General features: G+C 40.6%; 1 pseudogene; it reads right to left on the bottom strand.

Annotated features, from left to right (window-relative positions):
• Positions 1 to 16,573: 16,573 nt before the first annotated feature.
• On the bottom strand, positions 16,574 to 17,091 carry LOC122805825 (annotated as a pseudogene).
• Positions 17,092 to 26,596: the final 9,505 nt, after the last annotated feature.

Below are 26,596 nucleotides of genomic sequence, written 5' to 3'. Positions count from 1 at the left end.
TTATATTTTTTGTTATAGACAGTGTAAAATGCAATGAAAGAGGGGGTGATTTAAAGCTCAAGGTGAAAAATTTGGGGACTATGTGACAACTTAGATTAAATGCCGCTCATCCACTGTGACATAATAACAGTATTGCTATTTTCTCTATGCTTAAGACTAAATCAACTAGGATATGAACTTGTTTCACATTTTTTTGTACATAAAAAGGTCTTATACACTTTTAAGATCTCTGTTCGAGTTTAATTTAAGTGTAGGTTTAATTTTTTAGCATCTTTTAGTAAAAAGTTTTTTTTACATATTATATATTTTAGATTTTGAGTACATAATATTTTGTACTACAGTTTGTCATATGTTTGTTTAAATTTAAATGTGCTGTGATGGTGAAATTGAATGTTGATTGGCTGAGTAATAGAGTTTTATGTTATTTAAAAGTTGTTTGTACTACCCAACAGTACTGTGATGAAGCCATGGTTATGTTGAAAGTGCTTAGTCCTTGGGATTCTGTGCTGTGATCTATTAAACCAGTGTTTCCATGTATAAGTTTGGATTTTTTTATTTTATTTTCTCCATTAATACTTGCTGCACATCAATAGATAAAAGATGCCAAAAAGATATTTAACTTCTGTCAACCAGGCATTCAGCTGTAGTTGTTTAGGATCAGGATTTATCAACCATTCCTGGTCTTGTGTGAGTAAATCCATTCTGTGAGGTAGATTGTTGTAATTGCCCCTGGCCATTTCCAAAAGAAAGAAAAAACGTTTTTGCTGGGTGAGAAGAACATCACTACAATGACCCTCAAAAAGTCCTTCTGAATCCTCAGAATGACCCTGCATACTAGTCAAAAGGATGGGAAAGCATACAGGAACATTCTTGCAAATGAAATGAAAAAGCAACTGTCTTCCAGGGCTTTTTGCAGAGTCCAGGAAAAAAAATTGCCAACTGATTGTTAAAAGTAGAGGTAAAAAGATCTATTTCAGGTATTCCTCTCATCTAGATCAGTTCATGGAAGGCCCCTGATTAAATCTCTATCCTTGAGGGTCTGTTCTGGTTCTACTTAGCTTGTCTACCACACAGTTTTACTTTGATGAGATGTAAGATGCCTGTAGAGTGAGATTGTGCTGAAAGGCTATATCCCAGGCTATCATGGAGAGTTTGCACACGAGGTAAGATCTGGTTCCACCTTGCTTATTTATGTACTACATTACTGTGGTGCTGCCTGTAAATACTTCAAATGGTCCATGAGACAGATAACGGTTGAGTGAAATGAGAGGATTTACAAGAGGCAAATCCCTTTTCTGTTTACTTGCTTTTTTGCTTCTGAGGCTTTGCACTTGTATCTCCATAGACACTATGTTCCAAACAAAGTCTGATTCTTCTGATGTGACTGACTGTGCTGGAGCAGAAAGGAAGAAGGAGTGACCAGGATGTGGAGAAATTTGGTTTGTCCACCACAAACTATCCATTTTTTATAATCCCAAAATTAGAATTTGAAAAGTCAGTGGCTGTTGATGTGGGGACCCGGACATTTCAGATACCGTTGATTTTTTTTCATGTGCAGTCTTGCAACACCTATCATGAGGATCACAGATGCCATAAGACCCATAGTCCAAAGAAATTCCCTTGCTGAGACAGAGGTCTAAGTGTAAAATCACATGAAAAGACCAAAAAGACTAAAATACAGATCTGTTTTTTTTTCATGTGGAAGAAAAGCTGTTGGAAATAAAGTGTCCAGGAGGTAATTCAGGAAAACAATCCTGTGAGGAGTCAGACAAGAATTTTGTTAGTTCTGTTAGAATCTCAGCCTAGTTTAGTGATCCCTTACCCATCTGAGAGATTCCTGACAAAGGTTTGCAAATCATTTGAATATGTTAAAATGTGAATACATTGCAGTCTGCAGTAGGTTAATACCAGTGCCAGACACTGAACATCCTTGAAACAGTAGATAGTCCAAACAGTAAAGCAGAGAAATGATAATGTGATCCAGACAGAAAAACTTAAGAAACATCTGAAATCTGGATCTGTAGGAATGTGATGATGTGCATCTTTTAAACCCAAAGTTACTAAAATACTCAGATGTAGAATAAGAAGTATCAAGTTGTGAAGTGAGAGCATTTTCAGCTTGGGTGCTATCACAAACAGATTCAGAAAGAAAAGATCCAGAAATGGTCTCCAAGGATCATTGTTCTTCGGCACAAAGAACACCCTGGGAAAAAACCTTCACCTAACAGAGGAGGAGGAAAAGTGTCTCTAGACCCTGAACAAACACTTGCTGAATGACAAGAGGGAAAAGAAAACTGTGGTGTCATAAATGAGAAGGAATCCCCTGAAAGTGAGGGAGGGACTCCCATTGCCATCTGTAACCATGATGGATTATTCTCAGAACCCATTTGGCTGAAACAATCTATCACCAAAGAGAGAGACTGGGATTCAGATGTAGGATTAAGGGAATGCCCTTTTCTTTGGGTGGTTCCTGCTTTCATTATGAAACCTCCCTTCCATTGCTTTTTAAAGATTTGTTTTCTGGTAGCTTGCTGGGATTGCTTATTTTGCTACTAATGTTTTGACAAACTTAGACAATGGTAAAAATTTTAGAGTTCCCTGCAATCAGCTTTCTTGTTTCATGGCAATTTTTATTGACCTCTGCAGCAAAGAGTGTAAAAACTATGTTCTCTATCCAAGGAAGAATTCAAAACCTGATCTTTTGACATCCTTTGAGAGATTTTGAGAATGCACCCAGGCAATCCTCATCATGACACTTCCAGTGGCAGCAGCCATGGACATGGCATTAGTAGAATAATAAGCACATTTCAAACAGTGGGTAAATCACTTGAGGTACAGAAGACACCATGTTGTACAATGCAAATTTCTACTCACAAGAAGAAATTGATGCCACATAAGGCACATAAACTTCAACACATGAACTTGACAATCAAGAATTCTAAAAGCAAGTGTTGAGGTGGAAAATAAATGCTCCTCATATTTATCAAAAGCCTTCCCATCCTTATGAGAAGGAGAGGATTAGTATTAACTGTATATTTAGAAGCAGTTGGGTTCACTAAAGCTGCTGGATGAGATCTAGAATTAGTGTATAAAAACTTAAAAGACTTAGTCACTTTATAAAGTCTATCTGCTTTCTTGTGAGTAGTAGTCTGGTTGCCAGAACAATTGCAGTAGGTGGTAATAAACATGTCCTCCAAAGCAGATGGAATAGGAGGAACAGGAGGAGTTTCTAGAAATTCCAGTTCTAGCAAATCATAATACTTCCTGACAGACTGAGAAAGTCACTGTTTTCCCACTGAAACAACTAAGTCATTCTAGAAATAGTTTCAGAAAAAGAAAATCCTTCAAAATTGTTGGCTAAAGCCACACTCACCTCAGAATCTGAAATAGAATTATATGTTGATAACACATAATCTGTGTTTTCACAGTTGTTTTGAAGTTCATACTCTTGAATCTCTGCAGAAAGATAAATAGTCTGTTTTTCCTTTACCAGACACTGCCATCCAGGAAGGGGCAACAGCCTGCACTAAACCCTGAGATAAGCCCAATTCGTTACACGTCTTCAGGGTAACCATGACCAGAGAAGGCATATGTTTAAGTTTTTGCTTCTTTCTGACGAGAAATCTGAAGAAGCAGATACACTTTTAGTAGAGGGATGGGCATTGCTTTCTGATTAAACAGAAAGGCATTTCTGACAACTCTTTCAGAACTGACAAGAATAGTTCTCCTTTCTCTGTCAAAGGCACTTCAACAGCTTGCAGGGGATGTATCTAACTTCCAGTCCATGTTGCTATAGGGACTACACCAGCGGGACCCAATGAAAAAGTTGAATGATCCAAGTAATCATCTTTGACAATTGCGGATTTACTCACCTAAGGCTGAGGAGTTTATCATCTTGCTGTGGTCAAAAAGCTGCTTGACAATCTTTTTTGGTTTTGTGGCTAGAAGAAGGTAGAATTGAGGAACCAGTAGCTTGTTCTATAGTTAAGCTGTAAAAGGTGCTTGATTACCAGGTAAGCTTTACAGCAATTAGTTGGTAAAACAAGTTAGTTGTAAAAATGGATCATTTCCCCCATTAAAACAGGGTAAAAAAATTTTCAATGCTTAACCCAGTCCCCAAAAGTAAAATAACACAATCTTTACCACAGAAAAAAATAGCTTAAAGTTAATTTTAGCAACTTTCTACCACAAAAATAAATATCAGTTCAGTTTAACAGTGTACAAAAGTCACATAGCAGTCATTAAAAGGACTTTCTCCTAGCTAAATTTAAAGTTTTACAGAAAAAAAAATTGTTCTCATTAAAGGCAAAGTGAACGTTCTTTTTCTCACAAAGGGAAATTATCTGCACAGCAACAGAACAGTGTTAACTGGCTATTGTCCCTTGTAAGCCCATAGGTGAGAAATCTCTTCTGTGGCTGGAAAGCTCTATATAGCTTAGTACCCAAACCTGACTTTTAATCAGCTCAGCTAGAGCCTGCTAACAGATTGTGGACATGGATGGTGCCCTGAAAGCTTTGGAATTTGACTGTCTGTTACATCCTTAGCAGGATAAAACCAATAAAGCTAAGGCTACTGCTGCAGTGACCAATAATGAACACCAGGTACTATGCATACAGAGCATGTATATACACCTGGACTTTAAAACAGATTTTCATAATATTCCAGAATATAAAACCAAACAGGCTAAGATCTTTTTCAAATTAAATGGTAGATGGATAGTTAATTCTCCTATCTAGTAATGAAATGCTATATCACTGAAGCATTTTGATAATCATTTACTTCCTGTTTGCTTACTCAAAAGATGCTAGTCTGTAACCTCATGGAATGCTGATTGCATGTCTACTGCAGAACCCTGCAAACTCATAGTTAAATATAGGCATACATGCAATAGCCGAAAAATGCACATCTGAAGGTCTCATTTGCTATTATACTACCCCTCCAAAAAAAAATAATAACTCTGATTTCATGGGAAGAGAATACTAGAGAAAGTTGATTAATCTTAGTATAGGGAAAGGGAGTCAGGAGTGGCTCTCCTTTTAAATTTACATACCAAGGAATACCATTCACCAGTCCAAATAAATTAAAAAAAATATGTTGTAATTCCAGTCTTGCAGGCATTTCCATTCCTGATAGAATAGTTATGACTATTTATTTTATGTGTGTGTCTGGGTGTGTGTGTGTGTGTGTGTGTGTGTGTGTGTGTGTGTGTGTGTGTGTGTGTGTGTGTTTGTGTGTGTGTGTGTTTTCTTGGATGGCAATTAACAGAATGGCTTTACAATACAATGGCTAATCACCAAACAGCATGCATGCTCTCAAATAGCCCATGATGTTTAAAAACACGGTGCATACTTCTATAAATAAGACATGTTCTTTGTAACTTGTCTATGGAGAGGAAAGCAGCACAATATGTAAAGAAGGATCATGTCACTTTCTGTATATATATATATATATATATATATATATATATATATATATATATATGTGTGTGTGTGTGTGTGTGTGTGTGTGTGGGTCTACTTTGATCCATTGAATTTACATTTCAGCAAATCTAAATATTGCTAGTCTGGTTTCTCGAAAGTGCATTTCTCCAGAAATGCACATTCGTGAAACAACAGTTCACAGAAGAATTAAAAAAAAAACAAATACACTACACTAAATTATTCATTGGGGCAAGCTCCCCTGCACCCCTCATGTGTGGAGATGCACCCCCACACCCCTGCTACTAATATATACCAACTCCAAGATCACACTACAGTGGGGAAAAGGAAAAATTCCCTTATCCACACTCTACTGCAATCTCCAACGACAACCTCAGTGAACTGTAGTTTTGTGAAAGAGCATTTCCAGTGAAGTGCATTTTCGTGAAACTTAGTTTTGCTGAAGTGTAAATTTGATGGATCAAAGTATGCCTATATAGATATATATATATATATATATATATATATATATATATATATATATATATATATATATATATATATATATATACAGGCCCGTGTTTTTCACTGTGAATCATGGCCAACATATTTAAGGAAAAATTTTTCTATAGTACATAACTCATTACAGCCTAACGATGCCCTCAGATATTTCTGAAGTTAGATACTACTGACACCTTGAGGTGTCAAGTATTGTTTGTCCATATCTGCATTAATAATTCTAAAACCATGGTACACACAAGTTTTTGCAAGATTTCTTCTTAAAACTTACAAAAGGGCAGACACAACTGTATTTATATTTGATATTTATCTAGTGCAGATAAAGTGATATTAGTTGTTGTTATTTTAATATCTATTTATATTGTCATAAATGTCATATTTATCTAAATGTCTCAGCAATCAACTAGCTCAGATAGAACTGCTTTGCTTCATATGAAAGCTCTCAGCTGTATAGATGAAATGCTTCTTTCAGTACGTGTGTAACTGAAGTGTTTGCTGGGATATTGTAAGTTGTTTACAAAATATTACAAATGTAACAGTTACTGTGTTTACTGTGACTTATAAAATTCCATTTAATACCAAGAACCTAAAGAATACTATCACTATAAAATAGTTTGTGCTGAAGATTTTGTCATTTGCACTTCTTTAGTAACTCCTCTGATTCCAGAAATATGAGCATTTGTTGGAAATGTGAGGACATAATTTAATTCTGTCAAAAAGCTTAAGCTCCATATATTGCAAGTTACAATGCAAACTGGTAGAGTTCCACTGGAGGAAATGAGATAAGTAAGGTCACGTGCAGACAAGCCTCCAATGCAAACCTTGCATCTCATTAATTTTAAATAATTCTATGTTTAAAAAGCAGATGTCTTAGGATATGGCAATTCAACCAGAAGTATGACAGACAAACTCTAAACATTGCACTTAAAATGAATTTGTATTTTTAACTCCCAAGAGGAATTAAATTTAATTTGTCCTTTAATACTCATAAGATACTGCATAATAAAGGCACAAAGAAGACTGCATGGTAAGGTTGCCTAGTGATGAATCTGGACACATCACAGTGTTAAATTATATATGGCATAGCAGGTAAAACTATGTACATAACATATTAAATCTTTGATCATCCCCAGATATGGCTGTTAACCTGGTATTCTCCCTCCACTGCAGCCATGACAAGCAATTGCTCATGATTGTTTTTACCTCCTTTTCCATGACTGTGGTGCAAGAATGATTTACATACTGTTCTAATGAAGGGTTCCATTCCTAAAGGATCTCCCACTGGTAAGAGCTTTGATGCTTTATTGGGTGTGGAGAAGCACAGACCACCGTTACTCAATGTTGCACTGCATGGCATGCTTCATGAAGGAGGCTTCATTTCAACACATTATGCTAGCACTGGTCAAGCATGTGCTGCTGGATGTCTCTGGCCACTGCAGACTTCTTTGTTTTATTGTTAGGTTCACCCAGACTGGGGCAGATATAACTGCTAGGTGCACAACTTTGCATTACTTTGCAGTTCACACATTCATGAATCATGGAGTTTTACCGTGGAGTAGAATTTGCAAGTAGTGTGTAAACAGACTCTTGCAGGTGAGATGTTGGGTAACATGATCTATAGTGTAGTAATGAGCAACTTGTGAATTATTTATGGCTTTTTTATATGCTTATTCCAACATACCAGCTGTATACACTTGCATCCATATTTATGAATTATGATCAGCAGCTGTTATCCGCATGCACAACCTTAGTGTAACGTATTTCAGAGCAACAAAAAGTGAAGCTGATGAGTGTTGCAATTAAAATATATATGTAAAATAATTAATTAATGCCATATACTCCCATCAGACTCTGCTACTTTCCTTAACCAGCTAAACAGGATTCCTTTCTAGTTGTGTGTCTCATAGCAAATACAAAGACATGCTTCTAAAAGACTATCGCCAGGATTTAATAAAATTCATGTAGGCACTTTGTAGAGCCTACACAGAATGTATCCATGTTTATGGTCACTATTCCCCCTTGGCAGTGTGCCATGCATATTTATGATGGAGTGTTGCTGAAAGAGACCCGAGGAACACGGTTATTGAATCAGTGTAGGGAGAGGTGTAATACTAACCATGACTGCAGTTGAGTTTGAGACTCCCTGCAATGGTCACTTCCACTGTAGCAATGTTGTACAGTGATACAGACATAGCCAACACCTGCCAGACATCTAAAAATAGAAACCAGTTGTAATTAATTATTTATTTAGAAGTGTGTTTAAGCATGTTTGCGTGGTGCTCAGCACTTCTAACAAGTAGCTTATTGGCATATGTGAAGGTATACCAGATTTCTTAATATACACATAGCTAAATGGGTAGAGTTACATGTTTGTGTGTAGTAGGTCTATGGTTCGAATACATGGAAGATAAAACGTATTTATTTTTGATATACACATTATCCACACAATTTTAAAAGATGGCCTCACTGCGCACTGCTGCAGTCTGCTCAACTGTGCTTAAACCAGCTAAGCACCGCATAAACATGGTAATGGTTGCCAGTGTTTGTGCACTGCTTAGCTCTGCTTGACTGGTTTGCATGGTACTAAGCTCCACTAAAAATTATGGTTCTGTGAGTTTTCATGCTGCTGAGCTCTGCTGAGCTGGTTTTGTGCACTGCTAAGTGATGTGATTTTTTGAATGTTGCCCAATGACATGTAATGGTGGGAAAACAGCCCATATTAAGCCCAATAGGCAAGAATTCAGCAGAATCCATTGGAGTTTGATCAAATGAAGATATGGCTGGTGGTGTTGGTGAAGGTGTGCACTTTCGGACATGATGTTTTGTCATTCTGGAGTCCAGGGTCATGGTTTGGCTCCTGGTGAAAAGCCATGATGATAAAGTGCTGCAGGGCAGTTTCCAGGGCTCAGAGTGTAAGGCAGATCCCTGGGACCAGCTGGCCAGAAAACTCACCAGTGTTACTGGTATCCTCTGTATAGGTGAGCAGTGTTGTCACCACCATAATGACCTGAAAAGGTTAAAGAGGGAATTTTGAACACCTGGGTCCACGAAGCGAGAGGTGGGAATGCCCCAAAAGTAGGTATGTCTTCTGCTCTCTTAACTAAATGAAAGCTGTTTGTCTGCAAAACTGGTATGCATAATGGTGTGCTTCTCTCCCAACAGCTGCAGCTGAGAGGGTTCGCAGTGTTGAGTCACATGCCGGGCGCTTGGCCAGGATGTGCTTTGAGTGCAGTGAGTATGGATGCACAGTATTATACTAACTGTATTGAAATAATCAAGAAAGAGTAAAGCATTAACTGCAATAAAGTATATGCAGTAAAGTCTGTAGTGCAATAAATGTGGAATTAGAGCTGTAGTGCAATGTATGAATAATGCCAGCTGTAGTGAAATAAAAACATGTAACAATACCAATAACTACAATAAAGTATACACATTGTAGTGCAATAAATGTGTAATTAGAGCTGTAATGCAATAAATGAATAATGTCAACTACAATACATTAAAATATGAAACAATACCAATAAATGCAATAAAGTATATACAATGAAGTCTGTAGTGCAATAAATGTGGAATTAAAGCTATAGAGCAATAAATGATTAATTCCAACTGTAGTTCAATAAAAGCATAAAATAATACCAATAAACCAATCACACCAAGGGAAATAGTGTACACCAGGATTGTCTTATTGTAACCATTGCAGTAGAGCTGCATGCATTGAGGCTGTAAGGTAAGGTGCTGCAGTCAAGTTTACTACTGTAATAGCTGTAGAATGCAAATCTAATGGCTGCAAAATGTACTGTTTAACTCATATAGTACTGTTCAAGGCTGTCTCCAGGCCAATATTGGTCGCATAATGCTCTGTCATCCACAGACATCAGGTAATAAAAGTATATGGGTGAGGTAGCCCACTCCATGAGCTGATATTGTTTGTTGACTTCACAGATATTTCAAAACACTATAAAATATGTACACCAGAAGTGTTGATATACTGAAATATAGCTTACCTACTATATGTGTTATGCTTGTATTTCATGCATGTACATTCTATGGTCACTGCAGTCTATTATAACACTGTAATAGTACTACCAGGTCATATTTTGGTTCCAGGTGAGCTCTAAGCAAATATCAGTCAGTCAGTAATCAACAGTGACTCAGTAGCTCAGTTTGTTAAATGCTCTGCATATAGTAAAGTTTGCCTCATACAGTCCAGGGTTTGAAATCAGTGGTATGTAGCAGTAAATAGTACAGTAGCAGTCATGTAGTGCTCACAGTTCTCTCTTCACAGGAACTACAGGTAAATGGGTGAGGTAGTCATATTATGAAAAGATAATTGTGTGTTTAGGTTAAAACCATTAACAAGAATGTGTTCATCAGCAATGTTCAGTCAGAAATAAAATGTGTAATCTCAGTATGGCTGTATATCTGGAATGGCTTTTAAAAGTTTCTGCAGTCAATTAATACATTATATGCAGATGTCACCTGCAGACACTGCTATTAGGTTCTATTCCTATGCCTGCCAACCAAGGCATTGTTTAGTGTCTGTACTGTACACATACATGTCTCTCAAGTGTCACAATTTCAAGTTCTGTAATTAATATTTTCTGTAATTAATATTTTGTAATCTGTCTGTTACAGGATGCCATGGAAATGATTACCTGGATTGCAAAGTATCACCAATCAGCCCACAGAACACCTTGGTAGTTATATAGGTCCACCTGATGTACAAGTGGTCTGTGTAGTTGTGTACTCACAGTTGTTACTGCTTGGTCCATAGTGTTCTATGCAAATAGTTTGAGAAGTATGTATATGCTACATCTGCTATAGAAGACTGGTAGTCATTGTACACATAAAGAAAATAGAGACCTGTAGAGTAGATAGTAATACTGTTGTCAGGGAAATAACTGTTTTTCTCTCTCTCCCCACCCCTTATCTTCATTTATTTATTAATGTTATTCATTGGTTATGGTTTACTATTAACATATGTTGTTACACTAATAACTGTATTTTGTGACAAGTATGTTATTATTGTTATGTATTATAATAGTTGCATATTAACATATCTTAGTAAATTACATATATTTTGGCCTTATGCTGTAACTGTTACTGGCATGCTGTTAACATACTGACTGTTCTGTTATTTATTATTGTGTTTCATATAATATGCATTGATATGTAATATGGTTATTTCCAATGTCCTGCCATACTGTTATTACATACATTGATTTGTTCACAACTAACCTATACTTATTACTATACCTCCATTACCACAGCACGTCAAGGTAGGCTGGTTCCGGCTGATCCACCTTCCTTGCCTCAACTGCCTGTGGTACCAGGTCATGACACATCTGGGACCCAGACCAGTGGTGCCCTCTCCACTGCCCCTTCACCACCTGCTGTGTCAGGTGGGACAACCTTAGAGGATGGTGCCTGGCCTTCCCCTGGGAGTGGTGGTGGAGGGGCTGTTGTCACTCAAGCTCAACTGCTGGCCATGGTGAGCAGGATTGTTCATCACAGCTATGAACACCACCTGCATCAGATTGAGAGCACATTGGCCAACCTGGTGGGGCAGCCTCACCTTGGCATCCAGCCTCCAGCACAGCCACCCTTGGGGCAGTGAAGGAGCAGTGTTGACAGTCTCATGGGTGGGCAAGTGAGTCATGCTGCTGCCATCTGGGGGTATATGTGACTTGGATTCCACAACACCCTCCCCATCCAATTTTTTCACCCACCTCATGTGGCACACACTGTCCCTGTCTGCTGTCTTATCTGTCTTGTCTATTTGCGAATACATTCTCTCCTACCTAACTTACTTCCCCACATGTACCTATGTCCCTTCCCCAACATTCCACTCTCACCTTAATAAAAAAAGGGCACCTGCCCCCCCCCCTAAAAAAATATTTCCCAATACATAGCCATTTCAGACACGTGTCCACTGGACACAAGTAATTTGATCCAGTTGGCTTGACAATGCAATTGTGTTGTCCTCACCCCTTTCTCCAGGGTTTCAGAGTCCAAATTCATCTACAAATTCTGTCAAAGTGCACAGCTGTTGCTGTACAAGAAATGGATAGCTATAACTCTTTCCTATACCTTTTCTGCACATATCTACCTGCTTTTCACTATGGTTTTCCTCCTGCTTGCCCCCATTTCACCACTTCCCTATCACCCCCTTTTTCTTTTCTTTATTTTTTAGTGTGGAATTGCATGGAGCTGCACAAAGCAGTGTTGCTTTGCTTATCTCAGCTTAAATAGAACTTTAATTATTAAATGTGTTTATAACATTGTCAGACGCATGTACAAAATAATCACCTCTGCCATGTTTCAAACCAAGCTCATCACATCTACAGCACAATGCATTAACCCACCACTCCATGCAGCTCTTAATTAAAACAGGTGTTTTCAGCAAAACATGCCACTTACAGTCATTAGGCATGTCTCAGCAGAGCTGCTCGCCATGCTGCACCACTCAAACTGGAATAAAAACTAATGGAAAAAATGGGAGTGTACTTTGGACTCTGGTGCAATAATACACTATTAGACAGCCAAAGATATAATAATGGTTGTAAGTGAGGTCTGTGATAGCAAGTAAATTTGCCCTTCTATCAGCAACATGTAGAAAGACACCTGTTAAGGCATCAATAGCAAAGTACATCTTCAAATGGGACCCTGGTGCAGAAATACAGCCATAGAAAGCCATGCACATACTGAAGAATCCAGACAATGTGTGTCACAGCCTGTATGTCTGCATGTAAACCTTGCAAATACACCTGCTGTAGCAGTGACTCAGTAGCTCAGACTGTTAAATGCCTTGCAGTCAGTGCATTTTGTCACACACAGTCCTGGGTTCATATCCATCCTTGTGGTACAGTTCAATAACATTATTGTAAAGACAGAAACTGATGACTGAGTCATGTAATCTTTAGCATATTTCAACACTTCTATATGGCGCTCCCATCCTCACCAATCTACAGTCCTCCTTGAAAACAAAACTCGACTCTTGCTATAACAAAGTCACCAAATTTGCTACAAATGTAAAATATTCTATCCATCACTTTTCCTCTCTGTATCAACTAAATTGGCTATAATCCCCTTACTATCTCACATTTTTACAATTAACTACAGCCCACAAACTCATCTACCAACCAGAAACCTGCCCTTCCCTCTCCTCCATACTGACCATGTACCATCTGAACCGACACCTTAGGTCCAAAAACTAAATGTTACTATCCATAGAGGAAACCTAAGCTCTCAGCCAATCAAATGTGTATTTCTATAATGTCTATAAGGCATGGAATAAGTTTCCCCCTTCATACAGAGCAATCAGCAATCCAACCTCCTTAAAAAAAATCCTTCAAACTACATCTCTTCTCAGAATGGTTATGCTCCCGCTCCCCAACACACAACCTCTACTCCCGATTCATCTCCCCAGTGCCATACTTCTATCACTTAATTTCCTTCACTCTGCATACCTACTGCTTTCCTGTCACTTTATCCTGTCCTTCCCACCCTTTGCCCTTATATCTCCCACTATACATACACTATACTTATCACAGCTATGTGCCTACAGATATATTACACTCTTGTGTCATTTGAATACTCACTCTGAACTTGAAGATATTTTTCACTAATGTGTCATTGGAATATATCCCATTTATTACTTCTTTATGTTCATGATTGTAATCTTTTCACTGTTGTTTCTGTTATCATTTCCATTCAACGTAATAATACTGCATGATTTTTTTTCTCTGTAAAGTGATCAGTATTTGTATTAGTATGTAACTTTGTGGAGTTTTTCTCCCCGGGCCTCCACTGAAAATGGGCTCATTCCAGACCCAGTGGACTTTCCCAGTTAACACATGCAATAAATAAATTAATAAATAAATTATCTGCATAGGTTACTGCTAATTAATGAACTGCTATCCAGTTTTGCCAGTCAAAGGCCTGCAGGTAGGGACACACTACACGTATCTGTATAGCCTAATTATATGTTGCCTACTACTCTGTTATTGACACTGTTGCATAACAGACATACCTTAATCACATGCCTCAATTAGACTGTAAAGGGTACCCTTACCCTGGCTGCGCTGTAATGACAAGGCTGTCACAGTGGCCACAGTTACACATATAGCTTGTTGTCCTCCAAAGTGTTCACACTCCCCACTATGTGTTCTAGGCTGCAGCCTGTAGCACAAACAGCTGTATGTAAAGGTAACTGCTACAGACCTACCATATCTCATACCCCTGAGAACAAGAATCCAGACACAGCCATACCTAATGGGTGGGATGAAGCCCCAAAAATAGGGACATGTTATGCAGTTTACTCCTACAAAGATAGGAAGTTGATAGAATAATAGCCATTGCATTAGCATGGATATTCTGATGGGTATGAAGTCTGACACTCAAATGTGCGTCTTTCATTACTGACCTCAACCCACAATGTTTGCCAGTGAACTGCCAGATCTGCACAATCTCATGGGACACTGACCACACATAAGAGACATAACTGTGGACATACTGCATAAATACCTACAGTTGGCAGTTATGGTACCTACCCTCTGCAATACTGTAGTCTTCACACCTCAGTAATGTCTATCTTAACAACTAAGAAAGGGGCCCAGGTCTACTTGAAGGCCTTATATATTGCACTGTAGTGGCATGTCATAGGCTAATGATAGTGCAATTCAGCTGTTTTGGCTACAATTAGCATATCAGAGCCACAGACCAGTGCACAAGCAATTACCTGCTAATGAGCAGTACCTTAAAAAGGCAAACAGCTGGTTATGTGGAACAAGTCTGTACGAGACTTAACTCACATAGAGAGTGTATTTTCAAAAGATTACTGGAAGTAAAGATCAACAAAGGAGTATTGTACTCCACTAGGTATGTAATTGATTTTTCCATGTAACAGGATGCAGATGGGAGGATGGAGGTATGGGGAATAGTCTTAGATTTATGGTAATGACATATCATTGATACTCTGCTGTTCCACACCTATAGGCATGCCTCTCAACTGTCCCTGATTATCACTCACATCTTAGCTCTGTCACTCTTAATTCCTCCTACAACAGTTGGCTGTTGTAGAAAGCTAGTGAATTACACGTAATACACAGTGACAATAAGGGTGTACACTGCTGTAATGTCAAACAATGTACAGTAATTCACCTCCTCTCATTCTGTCAATGTTTCACATAAATAGTTCTAACATTTTAAAAGTCCCCTGAATGTCCCTGATGTACTCTAGCTAAGTCCCTGCTTCTGTTGACATTTGTCCCTGTTTGGTTGAGAGCTATGCCTAACATACCTGTCAACCTCTTACAACAAGAAATCTGGAGAAAGCCATAATTAATGGAGGAACGAAGCCCCAAAACTAGGGACATTGTTTAAATATTGCTCGTAAAAAGTAAGAAAGTGATAGAATAACAGTTATTACAGTAGCATAACTGTGTTCTAAAGGGTATGACGCCTGAAACTCAGATGTCTGTCTTTATTTTCTGACATCAACCATCAATGATTGGCCAACCATATGACAGAAGTCCATAATCTTGTGTGAAAATGACCAAAACTATGAGGCAGACATCTTGACATTCTGCAAACATCTGTATAGTTGAGAGGTATGATGCCTACAGGGAACAAATACTACAGCAGGTTTGCATTGTTTTCTGTCATTGTGGCTCACTGGTGTTGCTGGACTGTCCCAATATAGTGGTTGTAATAGCACACTGCTATTTTTCTGGCAGTAGCCGTATGACATATTAATGGGAAGTTGCCCGTAGGGGACTCAGCACAATAGACTACAGTGCTGCGTGTAGGAACATACAGCAGAATCTGTCAAGGCACACAAGGACATACCCCAGTATTGCTACTATCTTGGTGGGAACCACACATGTAGTGTGTTGCCAGACTGTGGGGTATGATGTGTGAGGGAGCAGTGGGTAGTACAGGCCATTATGGGCATGCTGAATCTGTACATAGTGGATGTCCATGTATCTGGTCCTGTAATGTGTTCCCCTCTTGTTGTCTTTCAGGAACCATGCATCACTGATGACATTCCCACTTATCAGCTTCAGAGAATAAGGTAATAGTAAATGCACTGAGGCAGCTTCCTCAGATCTTGTTGTCCAGGGGGAGGCATAATCATGAACAATGGGCAGCATTGTGGGCATACCTTCTGCGGGATGTCAATCAGATTGGCCAGCAGGACAGGACCTATGAGCTGGTCTGACACCAAGTCACAGATATAGTGAATGCTGCACGACGAAGGGCAGCTGATGTTGCCAGGGATCATGCCACCACCGTTGGAGGGCCTGCAGTGGAACAACCACTCTTGGCCATAGAAGAATTCCTGGCAAACCTAGGAACACATGACAGCTCCCAGGCATCCAACACACCACACATCTGGAAGTGGGTGCTACAGTGTTCACAGCAGAGGAGCATCCAGGTAAGCTTACTGTGTTCACCAGTTTAATACTGTACCAGTCATTGTGGCAGACTATACATGCCTGTACATGGGTATCAAGTCTATCTGCATTGGGAGAGTTGGGGTTTAAGCTCAGTTGTGCGCACATTTACATTTACATTTTGTGCAATGGAATTCTGTGTAGATCACCTCTTAATGCTGAAATTTATGCCCAGCCACTTAGCTGTCGTAGCGGTTTCTGTAGCCTCCTCCAGAGGCATAGCCACCCTGACTCCTGCCATAATAAGAGCTGGATCCACCACTGCCATAGCTACTGTAGCCACCACTATTGTAGCCTCCACTGCCATATCCTCCACGGCCACCACCATATCCACCTCTTCCACCACGTCAGTAACCACGGCACCCAGACTGACCTCCTCTGGAGCCACCTCGGGACTGTCCTGCCTTGTCTACATGAATCTGATACCTATCAAGTGTCTGTCCATCCATTGCTCCCCTGGAATCTCTAGCATCTTCTGGATTTTCAAATATCACAAGGCCAAAACCTCTTGATTTCTGAGTTTCTCTATCCCGGACGACAATTACTTCTGCAATCTGTCCATATTTGCAGAAAACTTTTTGCAAACTCTGCTCATCTGTGGTGTTGTCCAGTCCACCAACGAACACCTTTCCTGCATTACAATCCATGGCAAAGCTTTCTGTGATACACAGGGATTGTATGCTCATGCAGCAATAAGACTCGTAGTTGATACTATGAATCTCAGCAATACACCCATTAACAGTGACTATTGTACAAGTGGATATATGCACATATTACTTTGTAGTGCTGCAACATATGGTGCTGCTGACAATTCCTCTCCCTCACCCTTTCATAGGTCTATCAGGTGTTGCCCAAGCCCATGGTCCTCTACCTGGTAAGCATGATACTATTGTGTTATGGCTCATATATACCATATGAGAGGTAAGGGCTGACATATTGGCCTATATACAAATGTGTTTAGCCAGAGTAGAATATTTGTATGTACCATTACGGTACAGTTAACTACAGTTCATAGACTGGGTAATCACAGGTGTGTATTTAAATGAACTTTAACACATTTGCACTTCCAGTTATGAGCATCTACGCAAACTGGAATACATGAGGCAATTACTTTAAGATGCCTGTTCAAACACAAAAGGGTGATGGTACATACCTGAGAAAGTGACACTAGTATTACCATATCATTCTCAAGATAGGTGCACTGGGTTTTATGTGTAGTTCTATCACATATAGTGTCCTATTGTATACCTTACAGGTATATTGTACTGGCAACTTTAACTGGATGTAGCTGACATGCATGTTATAGACTTTGATTTGTATGTGTATGTTGCTGTGAGGTTGCCTGTTGTGCATGGCAGCTGAGATAAGATGAGATACTGGTAATGCAGTTGTGGATCTTCATCTGCATCAGTCTGTGTGGATTACCATACATAATAGTGCAGGTAGTAATTACTGCTTTTGTCTTGGTTTTCACAGGTGACTGGAGGGTTGGAGTCCCTCCCCCTCACAATCTGATGTCAGTGTTTTATCAGACTCTGATGATGATGGTGGCCACAGTGAGGCACATGTGCGCTTGTCAGGGGCTGGATCTGTCCCAACGTCTGCCCCCATTGTCTTCACATACAGTCAGTATGCCCACACTTACCCAGTCCCCAGAGGCCATAGATATTGGACAGTCAGAGGGTGGAGACATTGAACAGCGAAGTGTGGCAACTATGGCTCCAGTGAGTATAGACACTTGCCATAGTCAGACAGCTAGTGAGGGCCCACACACTTGAATTGACAGGGGTGTTTGTAGGAGTCCTGCTGTCTGTCCACCACCTGTTGCTAGTGTTACATCCCAAGTCACTAGATGTATATTTTGAACCATCCTGGAGGTACAGGAATGTTCTGAATGGAACACCAGACAAATGCTCAGGGTTATGGATGCAGCACAGTCTGACATCTGTGACTGCCTCCATCCCATTGGGGACACCCTGGATTGATCCACTGATGCAGAGGACAGAGAGTTGGCTGAGACAGTGTCTGTCTTGGACCGCAAAATGTCTGTACTGGAACATTTTGTTGTAGTTCAGTGTCAGACGTGTGGATGTATGTCAGCAATACCAACTGCTGAGACTCCACGTGGCCATGCACAGTCATGCTCCCATAGTGACCATACTTCCAGTGCTACAAAGGGAAGTGTGCTGTCCACACCATGACATGGCAGGCCATGACCACATGGTCCTGGGCAGTGCCGTAGAGGACACAGACCCAGTAGTCAGCAGTAACCTTCAGGTACTAGCACTGCATCTGACCTTGAGCATGGGGGTACCAGTGCTAATCCTTGCAGAACCAGTTCCTATATTCATGGCTCGAGACAGTGAACTATCCACTCTACCATGTACAGGTCACAGCTGTCCAGCTTACACACATGTAGGGCTAGCACTGGTCTTGACTGTGTACACACACTCAAACACCACTGTCACATGCAGGCCACCTACAGACACACATGGCACCTCTCCATGGCCCATCTAACCTGCATCCCTTCCTGTCACACACACATGTCAACTGTTTGCCACAGCCTAAGATCTAGGACCTCCACACCACATCCTGTGCATGTGATATCTGTGCCACATTCCTGTCATCCTTGCCATTGATGCAGGGAAATTAAGCTATGTGTCTGATGTAGAGGGTGACTATATCACTTGACATGTACCTGTGTAATGCAGTATTGTTTTGCCATGCCACTTTTTGTGGTCCACAACAGATACTGTATGCTGGCATGTGTCATGACTACGCACCAAACCTTATGTTGTATGATGTTGTACTGGCAGTAGTGTTACAGAATGACATGTGTCTTATGGACCTGTGTATGTTTCTATTCCAGGAGTCTGAGGGGAAAATCTATGGACACATGGCGGCAATACAGTGGCAAGGATGGTGTGGCAGCACAGAATAAATATGACATCAGCAAGGTACAACATTATATGTGCATGGCTGCCTAGGTGCATATGTGCATAACAATCTAACAGGAACAATGGTGGCAGTCAGTGTAATCATGCATTCACACGTTGTGATAAGGTCTGCTACCCTTGATACATGTCACTTGGGTTTTCTGCACCTACAGATCTACAAGGCGTGGTGATGGAGCTGACACATCTACACATATCCTATGTCTGCTTCAGACAGGTGGCAGACATCAGTTATGATTGTCGCATCCTGCATGAAGTTGTGTAACCTGCACATGATGTGTGTGACAGCAAATGTGTGATTTACATGCATGGGGGCCATTGCACACAATAATGGAGTGGTGGCCACCACATTTAGTATACCGGTGACAGTCTGACATTTACATCCATGTGAAACATTTCAGTATTGATGGCACAACAGTGAATGCATCCCTACATCCCCATAAACAGTACCCATCAAAGGATACAGCACTGCGTGTCCATACCTTCATGTGTCATGGCTCCATTGTGTGCAGTGTGCAGACTCTACATTATTGTGCTTGGGTGGATGATACCACACAGGATAGTAATGTGCAGTGGTTGACATGTTGTCTGTGTTAGTGACGCAGACAAAAACTGACTTTGGTTTAGGCCATCCTGTATAACTGTTGGGTCTGTATGTGTGTCGGTGATGGCTAGTAATATGCAACCACTTGCTAATGTACCAGTTAGAGGTCTCTGACAGTGGCTGTGATTGCAGAGAGGGAATACCTAGAAGGGGTATGGCATTAATGGTGGATGGAAAACACCACTGGTGAGTGGTGTCAGTGCAGCATAGGTCTCCTAAAGGTATGTTGCCAGGGTATGACTCTCAGGCACTTGCATATACACCAGCTAACATATCAGTCTTTACATGGTGTACACAGTTGACAGCATGCCCTGATACCCTAATATTCCCTTAAACTTTGTAGTAGCAGTTAGTAGGGATATGGGTGGGGGTACATCAGGGCATACTGACTAAGTAAACCCATCTCACTATACCGCATATTCAGGCAAAATGTACAAAGCACCCACTGAGGCATCCACAATACTGTTAATGTAGAGGTCACTACATGGCCCATTGATAGCAGATATATGCAACAAAGGGACATCTGACTCCAACAGCTGTTCTTTAAGCAGGAGTGCTCAACAGGGTACAGTCCTGGGTCCTCTAATGCTTGAACTGCTTATCACCACAGTACATGCAGACACTGACTGACTGTGGCTAACAATGTTGGCTGTTGCCTGCTACTTGTGAGCACTCACTCACTGTATTATGTCAATGTTTAGCATGATGGTATTATAAATATATGCCTGGTAACATAATAATGGTCATAAACCCCAATTGATTATATATGTACTATCCTTTCCATTGGGAAGACCTATGTCCCTGGTTAGTAATACAGCAGTCCCTACATGTGATATACATATGCAGGGGTGACAGGTAGCCACACAGACCCAGCCACACAGGTGTACAACTCATGTGCCTCACATTGACATCTCTGTACAGTGGTGTGGCAGGAATCTTATGGCATAGCTATGGCCACAGTCACTGGTAGGTAACATACTCATACCCTCCTCATACTCTTCTCTCAGCATGCCACTATCTGAATACAACAGCCATGTGCTGACATACCTTTCCAAACTGTAGTGGCACTTGCAGATGACAGTATAACCCCTCACAGGGTCACTTCACATCTTCAGTATGTGCTCACTGCTGTTCATCTGCAATGAGTGTCAGTGCCACCTGTGCCATTCAGAGTACTCATAGGTGATCTGTGCCATGCATATGGGACAAGGTGTGACTCTGCATAATTGCATATGCCTATCTCTAAAAAGCATAGTAGATGGATTAGTCCCTCTAATGATATTAACCCACTATGTGATGCTAGTAGTACATGCTTGGAGACATTTGAGTAGCAGACATCATGCACCCTTGATTTAGACCCTCCCTACTGGTATAGTACAGAAACACCTCAGTGCACCTCCACACATGCCATCTCTATGATTGGATGGGCAAATGTCATCTCTACACTGGGTGTGTGGCTGCATCTCTGATGGACTTGAGCAATATGTGCTGCTTCTGTGACAAGGGGGTAGTGATTACTCTAAGCGTGATGGCTGTATGGCCATCATGCCACTGACATGTACATCTTCTATTACTCTTTGACATGATGTGCATTGCTGTCACAGCCTGACACACACACATGGCCACATTCAGGCTAGTAGCACTTCCACTCACTGCATACTGGATGTTCCACAGCACACCACATAGTGCATGTTGACTACATGTATAGTGGAACACATACTTATGCCTGCTAATACTGTCCATGTAGGACACATAATGCTTGTTGATATCAGCAGGCCATGTTGGAGTCAGTCATTTGGGAGGCCACATCACCTACAACCAGTAAAATAACGTAAAACCTTACCAATGTGCATGTTACACTGGTTGTCATATGTATGCATATACACAAACAACAACTTGGCTGCTGTGAGATAAGAATCCCTACCAATCTAGTAGTACAAACTACAGATCTCTGTACTTATCACATGCACCATGGAGTTTATCTGACATTAAACTGTCATCCAGGGCTCTTAAGATGGATGACATCAGCAGGCCTTGTAGAGGAGGGCAATTTAGAGACCAGCAGCTAGTTACAGGGCCAAAAAGTGCATATCCATTGCCCAGGGGTAGCCTATCAGGGCATGTCTGTAGTGCTGCAACAGGATACATTTACTTACACACACACATACACACACACACACACACACACACACACACACACACACACACACACACACACCTGGCTGAGGTGAGAGTAGAACCCTTACCTATCTACAGTTGCACACTTTAGCTCACAATATTTATCACACATGCCACAGGTTATGTCTGTTGTATATGTGATTGCAGGCACTGTACTTGTGGTGTACGCAAAGTAGCCTTGTGTTGGACAGTACATGTGGCCTGCAGATTAATATTGTTTGGGACTGTGATTGTATCTATTGTCCTGGGAGTGGGATACCTGTTAATATTCCTGCTATGTGTGTACAGTTACCAGTATGGCCATATGTGGCTGGCTACAGATAGATAGGCAAACATGTGGCCTGGTACAATTTGGCCTGTCCAGGGCATCCTTTGAAACCATTATACATTACACTACCTGCTCAGCTGTGTCTGTCTGCATGGTGACATTCCACAGGTATAGGGATTTGTGGATAAGTGGATTATGTACTAGTTGCAGGCTGCGTTTGGTTCCTTTGGGCAACTGTTTTGACGTGTGAGGGCACATAACTTCAGCATTCTGCAGGTATGTGGGAAATTTATACACCCCCCCCACACATACACACACACACACACACACACATATATATATATATATATATATATATATATATATATATATATATATATATATATATATATATATATATATATATATAGATATATATATATATATATATATATATATATATATATATATATATATAGGGTCTATGTCATATAATCGAACTTCCAAAATTTCGAACACCATATGTTGGAACTTGGAAGTTCGAAATACAACAACATTGAAACCCCAGAACAGCAAATTTTTTTCCCAGGGGAAAAAATTTGCTGTTCCAAAAAACACACACACTACACAAGCACACCAAAACCCTAATAAAGCTACACTACACCTTACATATACAACTATCTATGCACTAACCTTAACCCAAACCCTAACCCTAAGTTCTGTCACTATCACTCACTTACCTTACCCGCACCCAAACCCTAAAGTCTGTCACTATCACACACTTACTTTACCCGTGCCCTAACCCTGAAGTCTGTCACTGTCGCACACTTACCTTACCCGCACCCTAACCCTAAAGTCTGTCACTATAGCACACTTACCTTACTCGCGCTCTAACCCTAAAGTCCATCCTTTCACACACTTACCTTACCCAGACCCTAACCCCAACATCCATCACACTCTCACACTTACCTTACCCAATCCATAACATTCGAACCACAGTAGAGAAAATGTCAAAGCCGCGGAAACAGCCAACCAAATTATTTCCCTGGGAAAGAATTTGTATTTCTGCGGCTTCGAGATTTCTATTTTTCAAACTTCCTCATTCGAACTTCCAGTATTCGACATTCCAGATGGTCAGTAAAGTAACATAGACCCTATATATATACTGTGTGTGTATATATATATATATATATATATATATATATATATATATATATATATATATATATATATATACTGTATATAGATAGATATATGTGCATAATAGGGATGTCTCTATAAATGTTGCTGTGTGTACGTTATGTATATGAGTTATGTAGCTATATGTGCAGAGTCTGTATGTCATTGTAATATATATATATATATATATATATATATTAATATATATATATATATATATATATATATATATATATATATATATATATTAATATATATATATATATATATATATATATATATATATATATATATATATATATATATATGGCTCTATCTGATAGATACACTAAGCATGTGAGATGGGGATAGGGTCAGACAGATATGTATAAGTAGCTGTCCGTATTGTCAGACTTACTTCCACATTGCAGGTCTTTGTGATGAAGAGGCAACAGAATTGTGCTCAAGTTAGCTAAGTATAGTAGCATGCCCAGTGGGACTGTCAGTACTTAAAAGGTGATTCCAGGCCAGAGCTATCTGCACTCCAGTCCAGGATTTTGTGTGTTACAGACATTGGCAGCTACACCTGTTTCTGCAGTACTGCACTTAACTTAAATTGTCCATGGCATTTCTCAGCTGTGTGCTGTACTTAGTATGTGACTGGGGTGCATAATGTAAAGCCACACAAAGAGTGACAGTCTGCATACCTCTCACTGTACAGCTTTTTGCAGAATGTCCAGCATTTTTCCCCATATGTCTGGCTTGTTCCTCATACATTTGTGGTGTTCTGGTAAATTATTGTATAATGCAGGCACTGAATAATACTAACCACCAAGAAACATTTGAGTGTTGGACTTTATATCCTTCAGATATTCTGTACTGATGCGGACTGCTTTTATACTAGCCACCTTCTAATTTAATCACAGCATCTGTAATGTCTATCTTTAGTTTTGGCCCTTTGTCCCCCCATTCCCTCTGACTTTGTTCAGCTTTCTTGCACTAACAGATTGAGGGGCATGACACTCTGTGGGAACAGCACCATACGACTAACTCACATGCAAAAAAGATATGGATACTGCCAGATTTAAGCCATCACCCATGCTAATGTCCCTAGCAGACTGAGCCACACAGGCTGCTAGACAGGTATGTATCATTCATCACACAATCAACAACATGTATATGTACATTGTTATCCCTGTGTTACGTAAGACATACAATGTGTGCTCAGGTTCTTACAGTCCTGAGATTGGCTGGTCTGCTGATATATTATTGTTGACTTAGTGCTACAGCAGTTGTATGGGAACACTGATGTATTGGGTGTGTGGGAAGAACAGCCCATGATCTGCTGGCATAGACAGGTGTGCGACGGTCCTGTGACCCCACTGTGTGCCATCTCCCCTGAATAATGTAGTGGATTTTAAAGCCATGTGGCCTAGTGAATATTATGGAGCACATACTACTGGAATGAGTACATGTCCTATGTGGCTGTAAGATCTCTCCAAGTAGCCCAGTAGCCTACTATTTTCTCTTGCATACATGCTGCAGGTTCATACACATGCTGCCATATTCTAGTACTCCTTACAAGTGGTGTATAGGTGAGTGACTTACTTTGCGAATGCAGCAGTTAATGGACCTGTATTTCGGGACTGACTCTGATGTAAGCAGTATACAGCCAATACATGTTTAGATACAAATTGTGTGGCCTGGCTGGCATCATTTTTAGTATATGTATGTGAATATGAGTAAGGTGTCAGTCCCCGGGGCCCTAAGTTGTCAGTGCATGTGCTATGCATCATTTCTTGATCAAGGCCAGGGCATACTGGGCATACCTACATCTGCCTACACGGACATCCTCAGGGGGCTCCTCCTTCAAGTCATCCTGTGGGTGTGGCTGTGGGGACCTAGGCACTGGTGGGGGGCTGAATATCCCTTCCCTTTGCCGATCCTGCTGCAGCTGTTTCCACAGGATCATATTGTGTAGCATGGCACATAGTGTGAACATCTGTGTACATGTGGCTGGAGAGTACTGCAGGGCTCCACAAGATATACTGAGGTACTGGAACCATGATCTCAGTAGTCTAAACATGTTCTATGATATTCCTATTCTGTGCATATGCCTCATTATGGTGTTCTTCGATGGTTGTGTGTGCTTTTCTGATGGGTGTCATCATCCATGGTTCCAGTGTGTAGCCAGCATCCCCCAGTAAATGGCCATGTGGGATGTCCCGCCTAGTAAACATCTGGTACAGCTGTGCTGTATGCAGATATGGGAGTCATGATAACTGCCAGGGCTATCACCACACACATTCATGATAATGCCCTGGGCATTGCACACAACCTGGCAGATGGTTGAGTGATACCCCTTCTGGTTAACTTAGATTCTACTTTCCTCACTGGGTGGTGCAATCTATGGCACCCTTTACCTCAGGGTAGTGTGCTACATGGTAGAAGTGTTGTATACTGCTGGCCATGGCTCAGGTATGAGGGGAAAATAAATGTGCTCACTGGCATGTGGTAGTATGGCATTCAGGAACTGGTGGAGTACCCTGGATGCTGATGCCTGTGAGACTCCCATCATGTCCCCAGTCAGTCTTTGGAAAGTACCTGTAGCTAGTATCCTAAGAGCTAGACATACCTTTGTTTTCACTGGGATGTGTTCCCCTCTGTTGGCTCTGTGTCTGAGCTGAGGGTGGCAGTGCTCAGTGAGTTCTTGTAGTATGTCTCTATCCACCTTGTAGAGCTCTACAATCTCCAGCTCATGTAGCTCCTGGAAGGTTACCCTCGGCCTGAACACTCTTCTCATTCTCAGTGTAGGCCTATTGTCAGCAGCAGCAGGATTGACCGCAGCATCTAGCACATACAGATGAAGCAGACCTGGAGCAGCCCCTAGCATTCTTTCAGTAAAATTTCCTAAGTCTGTACTCCACTGGTGTAGAGTATGAGGGTGAAATCAGATTGTAGGGTGTACGCAACTTTTAATGTGCTCTGCTGTTGGTGGAGCCTGTGTGATTCCTGCCTATGATGCATTCCACCTGCCAAGTACATCATTAAGAACTGTTAA

Source organism: Protopterus annectens, chromosome 7.part0, assembly GCF_019279795.1.
Source record: "Protopterus annectens isolate FY-2018-M chromosome 7.part0, PAN1.0, whole genome shotgun sequence".
NCBI lineage: Eukaryota > Metazoa > Chordata > Ceratodontiformes > Protopteridae > Protopterus > Protopterus annectens.
The sequence above is the reverse complement of the archived record's forward strand: the minus strand, read 5'-3'. Positions and strand labels throughout refer to the sequence as shown.